At 32.4% G+C, this 12,178-nt stretch overlaps 1 long non-coding RNA gene across 1 annotated transcript; it reads right to left on the reverse strand.

Moving 5' to 3' along the window:
• Positions 1-1,769: 1,769 nt before the first annotated feature.
• Positions 1,770-9,379, reverse strand: LOC145073611 (uncharacterized). The gene is made up of 2 exons (XR_013691456.1): positions 8,922-9,379; positions 1,770-2,385 (listed from the first exon to the last, which is right to left on the reverse strand). It is a non-coding gene; the product is annotated as an uncharacterized LOC145073611 (long non-coding RNA).
• Positions 9,380-12,178: the final 2,799 nt, after the last annotated feature.

Raw genomic sequence — 12,178 nt, forward strand, 5'->3', positions numbered from 1 at the left:
TTAACCCAAAACTATTCAGAGTCAGAGAAATCCGAGAGAGTGAGAAGGAAGTTACAGCTTAAGAAGAGGTTATGATTTATTGTACTCTTTAGGTAAGGCAAGACATATTTTAGGGATTGCCATTGAGTTTTTGTAGGAACATGCATGCATTAAGAGAGTTTGTTGATGGCAAAGGATATATTGTGACGACTGAAAGCAATGTACTAGAGACGCAAAAAGCTTGTGGTTGGGAGTATCATCAACCTTGGGAGATGAATAATTAGGATACAAGGAATTCGTGGCACTAAGAGGAGTGATGGCATATTTTGCAACATACATGATAAATTGTTGGAGAATGTCTTAAATGTGACGATGTTGAGACAAGAAGAGACCCATAGGTGTAGGACTTACTTTAACACTTACAAAGTGATGGATCATGCTTAGGTCCTTGGCTAAAAACTTGTTGCTCAAGGCCTAGATAAAATGGTCAAGGAATTTGGCTTAACATATCATGAGAACAATATCTTTGACATAAACCATAAAATAGAAAGTTATATTTTGGTATTGACATATAAAAACATATGCATCAGGTAAAAAATTTTGAAATCCAAACTACAGGAGGAAGGTAGTGAGCCCAATCTACCAAGCTCGAGGAGCTTGTTTTAGGCCATATAAAAGTTTTTTAGTTTGAAATTGTGATGAGGAAATTGAGAGTTAACATATCTCAATGGCTGAGCCATGAAAACATCATCATGAAGTGTCCCATGAAAAAAGTCATTATTAACATTTAGTTGCCAAAATGGCTAGTTTTTGGAAAGAGCAATGGAAATAATAGTGATAGGCTTTGTAACATGACTAAATTTATCAAAATAGTTATTGCCATATTGTTAAAGAAAGCCTTCCGTTGCAAGACATGCCTTTTATTTGTCAACAGAACCATTAGGATTGTGTTTGATGTGAAACATCCATTTATAGTTAATTGACGTGTGAGATTTGGGAGGTACAAGTTCCCAAGTATGATTTTGGATAGGAGCATTAAACTCGCCATTAAGGGTCTTTAAAGGCTTGGGTTGGAGTTGCGGGTTCAAGGGTACGTGGTCGTGGATTGGATTGAGGAGGTAACAATGTAGTAAAGGTCTGGATCATGAGGCGTCAAAGGAGAAAGGATCGATTTGATACTATATAGTGATTTAGAAAGATTGAAGTTTTATTGCATACATTGTGGATCCATTTATAGGCATATTACAACAAGGTAATAAAGTAACTACATGAGAGAGTTAAGGAGCTATATTAGGTAAATAAATTGACAACAATATATTCATATACATTCCTTCTATATTTATTATGTGAACCTGATGATAGTGGTGTCCCTTATACTTCATTCGATAACCTATTTGATTAATACATACTACCTTTTATATATATATATATATATATATATATATATATATATATATATATATATATATATATTCCTCTTAAAGAAAAGTTCATAGTCTTGCAAATAACTGCATAAGTATTTAAACTATATTTCATTTCTACGCCCCTTAGTTTATTTAAAGTCTTTAAAACTGGGTATTTTTTCAAAAACATTTATTGGCAACTGGTTGTTGAAATATTTTAGTGGGACTTTTCATAAAAAAAACATGTTATGATATAGAATTATTTGACAAAATGTTGTAAAATATATGGTTATTTAGTGTTCCAATAAGTAAGTGAAACATAAAAACTTATCTAGAAATTTATCTACAAAATATAATAAAATACATAATTGCAGTCAATATAGGATAGACAAAACAATCCACCAAAATTACTTGCAGTTCAAAATTATAACAAAGCAAGGTAGTACAGCACTTGGGTTTCTTACAAACAAGTAGTTTGATTTTACTCCTCCAACAGAATCGTATTCACCTTCGAAGTCCCTATCGAGCATATCAATAACTCTTCCTGTGATTACTCTGCAAACTATGATAGCCATCTTCACATTCATCATATTTGCATTCGCATTAGCGTTAACTAGATCTTCGCAACTTGTACTAAACCATATTCCATTTTTCTTCTTTGTAGTGTAAAAGCCAGATTTAAATATATTGCAAATGCTGCAATTGGAGTCTCTACAGAGATTGGATGTTCCCATTAACTTGCAACGGGTGGTTTTTGTGCCATAGAACAATAATTGCTCGTTACCATCTACCATATTTCTAGGATGTTTATTATAATGTACATAAGATCTATTCTTGACATCCTCTCTGAAATTTTCAAAACTCTCTAGAGTTTCCCTCAAATGACTCAACTTAAGGACATGTTTTATTTTTACTGAACACCTTGTGATATCTGTTGTTGTTGCTCTGAAGATCAACTCGATAACATTTCTTGATGAGTCCCCTGTCTCTAGTATTGTTTTGCCTGATAATTTGGGTCATAAAATTAAGCATAAGCAAATGTATTTTCATGATACTTTAATCATCATTTCAATGGGGTTATTGATTTTTCTAACTATATATATATATATATATATATATATATATATATATATATATATATATATATATATATATATATATATATATGGCACATTAAGGTGATTTTTCTTTGGCTTAATGGACTTAATTAAAAGGGTGAATGTTGATATACATTGATGTTTCTAGTTTACTTAATATAGGAAATGAGACTATCCTTAAACATTAGGAGAAGGTGAGAATTTCCTTAAGTCCTAAAGTTTAAACATTTTCCCCTCATTTTCTTTCTCTTCAAATAGTTTTTAAGTATCATTTATCATACAAGACTTGGGCAAAGTGCTTTTAGAAATTTTCAATAATGCAATAAAACGAACTTGGTTAGAATCACACATTACGACATGCTATATGTTGAAATGTAGTCTAGACTTGAAAAATGTTAATTTGATAGATAGTTTATGGTAGTTAATTCTAGTTATAACCGCCAATATGAGAGGTTGTGACGGTTATGTTGAAGCATTGTGATGGTTATCATTTATTAATATATGTCTATAAATTGTAAACATGTTGTAGTGATTTTGATTAATAAAGGGTTTGTTTTTCTATGCAAAGTTCCCATGTAATTCTTATTTTTTTTCATCAGTCTTTCTCTAACAAAGTGAGAAAACATTAAGGAAAGAAAATATATTACAAGGGAGAAAAGAAGAAAGAAATATATGTAAGTTTTAAACATCGTGATTAACCTTGATCAACAAGATTTAGACTTTATGACAATAAAAAAGTAACATGGTAGAAAAAATAGGAGAAGAATGGAAGAACATGTAGCAAAAGAACTTTTGGAAATTAAATTTTTCACCACATATTTCAAGTGTAACTAAAATAGATGCAATAATAAAACAAGTGCATGTGTTTGTTCTTTAAAATTTAAAAGAGGAAATGATCAGGTGATGAAACAAATAGGGACAAAAGAGATAAAAACTTGTTGGATAAACTTTCTTTCTTATAAAACATGAACTGGGTATATAAACTTGAGGACTTAAAACTAAAATTAGCATCAAACTAGGGGAACCTATTTATACTAAATATTAAGGAAACCTAGTAAAATACGAAAACGGAAAACATATTCCTAAACATATACCAAAACTAAAATATGGTAGTTTTCCAAAAATACCCCTAGGACTAAAATTGTCCCAGTTTTTTGGATTATTCCAACATTTTCCCCCTTAATCCAGAAACTAACACCACATTCACTCATAACATCCTATTTTTCTCGTCTTTAAACTTTTTCTTTCATTTAAAAACTTCCCAAACAATGTCATCTTTCTTTACTCTTTGTTTTCTTTTCCTAGACTTCAATGGAACCTTCACTTAAAACTGATTTTGACTATTCTCATTCAATTGTTCTTTTTTCTTTTGAGTTTCCAAGAATATATTACTAAAAACTTTAGGAATAGCATTTAAACCAATATATTTTCCTTGAAATTCCTTTTCTTTACAGATATCTAATACGAGATTCAATACATCATTACTAGTAGACTTTCCACATACATTTTTCTTCATTGAGTTTGGTCCATCCTTCATTGCATGGATGGATTCTCCATTCATACTGGTCATGGGGTATGTTTTGGGTTCAAAGGTTTGTAGAGTACCAGGTGCGGTGAACTTGTTTGAGGTGTAATATTTATCTACATGATTTGTCACATGAATTACACCTATATCTGAATCAGGTAACTTGTACGAATTCAACCTATTCTTAATTCCATGTGACAAGGGACTAACATCCAATACCATCACCTCCTTTACCATCTTCATAGTCTTATCACATAACTCTGAATCCATAGTTGCTACTTTATAATCCACGACATTGTTTGGATTAATTTTCTTGAATAAATCCTTTCTATCAAAGAACTTTATTTTCTTAATGCTCTCCTTATGCAATATTTATTTTCTAGTTGTAGCTTGATCACTAACATATGAGAAACCCTTCTTTAATTTCTCACATTCAACCATTCTTCCCAAAAAAATCCCTTCATGTAGATCCATCTCATATTTCCTCTTGAATTCAAGATGGGTGTTACTAGTAACAACCTTAAGCTCAAATTTACCTTCTTCGTCAATTTGGCATTTAGGATTTATATCACTTAGCAAGATTTTGTATAAAAAATTTTGAGATTGTTTTACCTTAATGGTAATCTTCCCTTTTTGTCATGAATCCACAAAAATGCGCCATGTATCATGATTTGGTTACCAATATGTGCTAATTGACCTAGGCTTATTATGTTACTATGTAAACTTGGTATGTAGTATATGCTCAGAAGTAGTTGATTTTCACCATTCTTGCAAAGGAACAAGATTAATCATTTACCTTCAATTTTGACCTTCGAACCATCTCCACACTTCACATAACCTTGGATTTTTTTATTGAGATTTCGAAAATTATTCTTATCATCGATCATGTGATTACTCGCACCATTATCAAGGTACCACATCTTGGATTGATGTTGCTTTTTTTTCCACCTTCCATTATCAATATTGTGTTGACCTTTTGTTTAGTCAAGAACACTTCATCTTCTGGTTATTTGTTGTGGAATATTGCCATTAGTAAAGCTGGTTCATTCTCTACATGACCATGGGCCAAGGTTTGCTTCGTATTGTCTCTCTCGTCTTGGGGTTTTGCATTCGACAACATAATGTCCATATTCTTGGCAATTATAACATTGGATGCGACTCTTGTCTTGATTATCATTTGTACCATGAGTTCCTTCACGGGACTAATGGTTGTTTCTTCTTCTATGAACTCCACGGGTTACGTAATTGCCACCACAAATTCTTCCCCGACCACCTTGGTTTTGTGTGTTGCTTGTATTGTTTTCCCCCGGCGAACAAACATGGTCTTGATTTTATTGTTCCTAACTTCTTGTCCATTCATCGTTAGTGAGTAACAATTTCCTTTCACCTTGTTCTTCGTGTTCAATATACCTACAGATTCTCTTCTCAAGAGCTTTGAGTCTCTCAATAACGTCCTCGGCAGTCATCATTTCAAGGTCCACGAATTGATCGATTGTTGAAGCAATTTGCATGAACTTACCTGCTACAACACAAATCAACTTTTTCACAACATATGTTTTGTCCATGGTATCTCCCAAGGCTCGGATGTTCCTCACGATGTTTCCAATTTTTCCCAAAAAAATCATCAATTGTCTTGGATTCTTGAAATTTAGAATTTCGAACTCGGACTTTAGGGTTTGGACCTTCGCATACCTTACCCTTTCTGCACCCATATACATGATCTTGAGTGTTTCCTATACTACTTTGTCGTTTTCTTCTCCACTTTCGACAATAAGATCTCTTCCGGGATGGCTTTGTAAACCACTACCATAGCTATCTTATCCTTCTTTACTCCAACCAGGTTATAGGGATTATTAGGTTCAAACGCATCCCAAACCTCCTATGTATGAACACCTTCATCTTAATCGTCTACATAACATAATTTGTTCTAGTCAAGAAGTGATAATACATCTTCAGTCCTATCATGGTGTTGGATGTGGTCAATCGACTTTCCTAAGCTCTGATTTCAACTATAAATTCTAAACATGGTGAATAACCTTGATCAACAAGGTTTAGACTTTATGACAACAACAAAGCAACGGGACATAAAACAAAGGGATAAGAATGGAAAAACAGGTAGCAAAAGAACTTTTGGAAAATTGACTTGTTCACCAAGCCTTTCAAGTGTAACTAAAACACATGAATAATAGAACAAGCAAGTCTTTGTTCATAAAAACATCAAAGAGAAACATGATCAGGTGATGAAACCAATATGGACAAAAAAGATAAAAACTTGTAGACTAAATGTTCTTTCTTATTAAACATGAACCGGGAATACAAACTTGAGGAAATAAAACTTAAATTAACATCAAACTAGGAGAACCTATTTATACTAAATATAAAAGAAACCTAGTAAAATACATCTACCGAAAACACATCCTTACTAATAAATGAAAATATTTTTGCCACATGTCATATTTTCGTGTATTCTGATACATGTAATTTTGTGGTTAATTTTTAGAAATTAATTATACTTGTCATTTAGTGGTAATTTTTTATTTTTTTAATTAATTATTCTAACTTTTAGGTTATAAAAAGTAATTAATATGTTATTAATTTCTTTCTTTCGATATATATATATATATATATATATATATATATATATATATATATATATATATATATTAATCAACCTGTATAGTATATGAGTGTTACACCTAGTTTTCTAATATATGCACACATATCAATACTAATAAATGAAAATCTTTTTGTCACATGTCTCGTTTTCATGCTTTTTGATACATGTAATTTTGTGGTTAATTTTTAAAAATTAATTTCCACTTGTCATTATGTAGTAATTTTTTATTTTCTTAATTAACTATTTTAATTTTTAGGTTATAAAAAGTAATTAATGTCATTAATTTCTTTATAATTACAAATGTTAATATGTTTCCTTTTATATATATATATATATATATATATATATATATATATATATATATATATATATATATAATTCAAATTTGGTATTTTTCTTTCAAAGTTTATTGTCATTTTAGACAAAATTGTCTACATAGAAAAAATAATTAAACTTTGTTGTTTCTCATTGATAAACTAAAAAAAGATTGTTGTATGGTCAAAATATAATTATTTTTATGAAGTTTGTTTTATTAGTTTAGATTGAATTATTTATTGATTCGTCGTTTTGTTTGTATATATTTTGAAATTTCACTTTAAAAACTATTTAATGTTTATGCTTTAATATTTAAAGTTTTTATTAAATTCTTAGTATATATATATATATATATATATATATATATATATATATATATATATATATATATATATATATATATATATATATATATATATATATATATATATATATATATATATATATATATATATATATATATATGATCAATCCGTGTAAAAAAGGGTCTTAGCACCTGGTACTAAACATATACCAAAACTAAAATAGGCTGTTTTCTGAAAATACCCATAGGACTAAAATTGTCCTAGTTTTCTGGATTATCCCAACAAGAGATATCAGTTCGGCCTCTTTGATGCAAGGAAAGAAAAGAAGTAGATGATGGGTGAAGGATTATATATCAAGAAAAGGATATGAAGATTGAATAACTCGTCTCTAGTGGAGTCCGATTGTGAGAAAAAAAAAATTTCTTGTGGAATAGAAAAACCTGAAACACTTCTACCCCATGGGTTGTAGGAGTAGAAATCCATGGAGGAAAGTATCAGACTGATTAAATCCTCCACGCGGTTCATGTGAAATATGTAGAAGATCTCAAAATCGAAACTTTTTGATGATCTTTCTGTGAAGTTCTCATCATCCTTGTTTATGGGTTAAAACGGTTGGTTTTAAGATGAGTAATGTTTGTGACAAAGTCGAAGGTGTCCATGAATTATTACAAGTTAATTTTGCAGGATTGCAACCTGCTCTTTGGGTATATTGGGAAAAAATAAATTGAAGCTAAGGGATGGTTTTAATGAGATAAAAATTAGACATTGGCTTCTTGTGTTTGTGGTATGGTGTTTCTTGTGCTTATCCATGGTGGTCGAGAGGCGACATCAATGCCAAAAAACCCACTTTTGCAATCTTTACCATTGTTGTTTATGGGAAAAGGTTTAATCGTCGTGTTATTTTATTAGTGGGTATGAGAGGTGCTGTCAAAATTCAACAGTGAAATATGGTATTGTCGTAATACTGTTGCAGTCAGATAAGAAAAATGTAAGATGTTTGCTTCCTACGAACAAAATCATACATGTGGTGTCATAATGAAAACCAATACAAAGTACAAGCATGTATATTAATTGCAAGAAAACAGTGAAAAGGAATAATTGCATGATGGAGACATCCTTTTGTTGTATTGTATCACAATTAATTTTCACTGTTTTCTTGCAATTAATATACATGCTTGTAGAAATATACAAAACTAAATAGCAACTTATTTAGGCAATGTGTTTTCATCATTTTACTTACACACTAAATAGCAACTTATTTAGGCAATGTGGTGTCATCCTTTTGTTGTATTGTATGACACTTAATTTGATGGTTAAATTAGTTAGTAATCTTGTCTTATCAAAAATAGACAAAAAAAAAATATAGTCCTAAAATGGACAAAACTTGGTTTCTAAAATGATGAAAATGAAGTATTTTACTATTTAGCATAAATAGATCCATTGCATGAAATGAGAATTGACCAAAAATACACGGTTACTTTCACGTGTGTTTAACACTTAAAAACACTTAAATGTCGTACGTAATAAACAATTCCAACCAAGTGCCTTTGCACACAAACCGTAATTGTCTAAAATGGCTTGCTTTAGTATCTTTTGTGGATTTTAGCAAGTTCAGTGATCAATTAATATGCAATGTAACAACAACTACGTAAGTACAATTACTAGAAACCATAAGCTTACCATAGATCCAGGTTCTGGTATTGTGATGCGTGAGTTCTTCATCATCTTCTGAGTTTCTTGGTTGAATGTAGGTTCTAGCTGACATGATCGGTCTTTCATCGGCATGAGTTACATCAGTCAGCTTGCCTCGACAGCACTGCCCTTTTCCTCTCAACAAGCGGCACAAGGCATGCATGGCTCTAGTAGCCTGTACTTCGACCACAACCATTGCACAAGGACTCGAACCCATCAGTACTGTGTTAGCAAGGTAAAAAAGATGGCTTCAAAGCTGCATATAAAAAGCAGGGGGTGAGATTTCGATTGAGCTTGGGTCATTGGGTGGAGTGCATGAGTTTACGTGGCTGAATTATTTTAGTCTTTTAGAAATTAGAACAAACCAAAGGAGAATGATGGCAGGGGTTTTGTAGGTATTTAGAGCATTGAATGATATCGAAGAGGGATTTAAATCCATGCACAGTAAAATTGTCTCTTTGGTATGTGGGAAGAGCAAAATCTAGAAGGGATACAAGACAGGTGCGACCCTACTGGATAATGTGAACTCCTATCCACTTAAAAAATAATATTTCTGAGTTGTTTTTGTACTTTGATCCTAGATAAAAACAAATAAAAAAACAACAAATTTAAATAAGTGATAGCACTTGGTGTAATGGTGTGATGGGAGGTGAGACAAAAGGGTTTTTTTTTATATGTTTGAAAAAAACTTCTTTTAGGAAAAGTTTTCACACATTTTCCGAAAGGTGGGGTTATTTTTAAAACTCTTTGTAAAATTTATGTATTAGTTTTAAAAATAAAAGTTGTAAATAGAAATTAAAAAATTGCATATGTTAAGAGGCTCAAAATATAAATTAGAGAGATTAAAAATGAAAACTTTTGATATAAAAAGAGAAAGGTCCGCTGCTTCTTCATCGCTAATCATTTATTGATACCTGGTATAAGTTTCCTATTATTTCCTTGACACCTCCTGTAGAGACCCTCACTTCACAATGACAAGCACACACACATTGTTCTTCTTACTTTTTTCGTTTCTATTTAATTCTATTTCATTTGATTCTACAACTTTTGAAGCTATCCCCACATTATTCGTCCAATTAGTGCGAGTTGTCCGAGATGTGCAACTGCCTAAGTCGTTAACGAACAGAGGATGCCTAAACGAAAACTGATAATCTTGATAAGCTAGAAGTTTTCCAATCCCTTATACACACATATTATCTTCTATTTATTTCCTTCTTTTCTTTCGTTTCTTCTGATTTCACGCACATGGGCTGCCAAGTAAACATATATAATTTCTTTTTTTTCTTTTTCTTTTTCTTTTTCTTTTTGTCCATTCTATGTGATTTAAGTTTCGGTTACAATTGTTTCAAGAAATGGGAATGGATTCATCAAATAATATGATACGAAATGAAGAACTTTATTTATCGGGTAATCATATTTTCCATTCCAATTTAATGAACCCCTCAACCCAACTGTCTTTGCTTGGCAGCTTTCTCCCATTTGTATAGTATAAATTCAGCCATTTCACAGCACTATTGAGCTATATGAATAGATTTGGTTGTAAGCATATCATATATCTATTTATTTTAATGAACCAGGTGCAACTAGATTTGATTGCATTAATTCTTTTTAGTGTAATTCCTTTCTCTGGTGCAGGGACTTTAGACGGAGATTATAGGCGAGGCAAGCTTCTAGCAATAGTTTTCTTGCAAATTACCATTATTACTAACTTATACTTGTGTTACTTATCTTTTAATTATTCTTTTACACTTTTATTACAAGGCTTGAATGCAGTATTGCAGTGTGCCTTGGGTATCTCATGGATGTGATAGGCATGACTATGTAAGATATATTAGGGTTTGTAGTGGAGATCTGGATATCAACTTGGATCGTGAAAACACTTTCCGAACTTATAATTCTACCCTATGTCTGGGTTGCAAGAAATTCAGCATAGGATAATCCAAGTGGACACTTACGATTCTAGGCACAAAAATTGTAAACCAATTTGCTAGAGAGATTCTGTGAGAGTTTGATGAAAAACAAGAGCTAAAATTCGTAACCTCCTTCTGAAGAGGAAGAACCGTTTATATATTAAACAAGATTAGGGTTTCATTAGAGTTTGGTCGTCATTAGTTGCTTTGAAAGCAAGTCAGGATAATCCGGATTAGTGTTACCAAAACTAACGAGTTTCGTTAGTTTTACCATAATCACCGTTTATAATCCAAGCGGACCCTAGCCAGGGGCTCTGCCCCTTGGACCCCGCTAGGCGCGTTGCCCCTAGACCCCGCCAAAGGGGCGCTGCCCCGGACCCCCGACTAGTCGTCGAACCGGCTTCTAATTCGATCTTATACATGCATGCACTCCGCACAACCCCGTACATATATTAGCGTACAAATTATGAAGCCCATTAGCTCACATGTCAGTTCCAGCTACTTAAAATGACATGGTGACACTAAAATCACTAGGCCTGACAATCGTGTCGTGTTCGGGTTGGCGTGTCACGAGTTGGCGGGTTGGCGTGTCGCGAGTTGGCGGGTTGGCGGGTCAAAATATGCCAACCCAAACACGACCCATTTAAATATACAGGTCACGTGTTGGCGGGTCACGGGTTGACGAGTTTGGAACATAAACCCATATATGACCCACCAACCCATTTATTTATACGGGTTCACAAGTTGGCGGGTTTGTGGGTCAGATTTGGGTTCATGGGTCCGAATTTTAGATATTTAATTCTTAAACATCCAAATGAAAACTAAAAACATTCATAGAAACATGTTACAAACTTAGCCTTATAGGTTACGACTTATGACATTAGACCATCCACCACGAGTCATAATGTCGAAACATTCAAATGGTCTATGAATAAATGGTATATATTATCTAATACTTATTAAATATTAATACTTGATACATAAATACATTTAAAAATAAAATAATTTTTTTATTAACAATATAAACGGGTTGGCAGGTCAACCCGTTTATTTTTTGAGAAACCCATATATGACCCGTTTAATAAACGGGTTGGCGGGTTAGCGGGTTGGTGGGTCGAAAAACTCAACCCAAACCCGTTTATTTCGTGTCGTGTCGCGGGTCGTGTCGAGAATTGCCAGCCCTAACTAGTACATAATGAAAATATCAAAACGATTGAATTTCCACTTAGTATCATACATTTGCAAATACTCGAGAATCAGAGTGTTCTAAGAACTGAAACTACAACCCATTTGAATACCAGAAAGTAAAATACATACTAGTTTATTGAAATTCTA

Source organism: Lactuca serriola, chromosome 9 (assembly GCF_051521515.1).
Source record: "Lactuca serriola cultivar US96UC23 chromosome 9, Lser_US96UC23_V15, whole genome shotgun sequence".
In the NCBI taxonomy this organism is placed as follows: domain Eukaryota; kingdom Viridiplantae; phylum Streptophyta; class Magnoliopsida; order Asterales; family Asteraceae; genus Lactuca; species Lactuca serriola.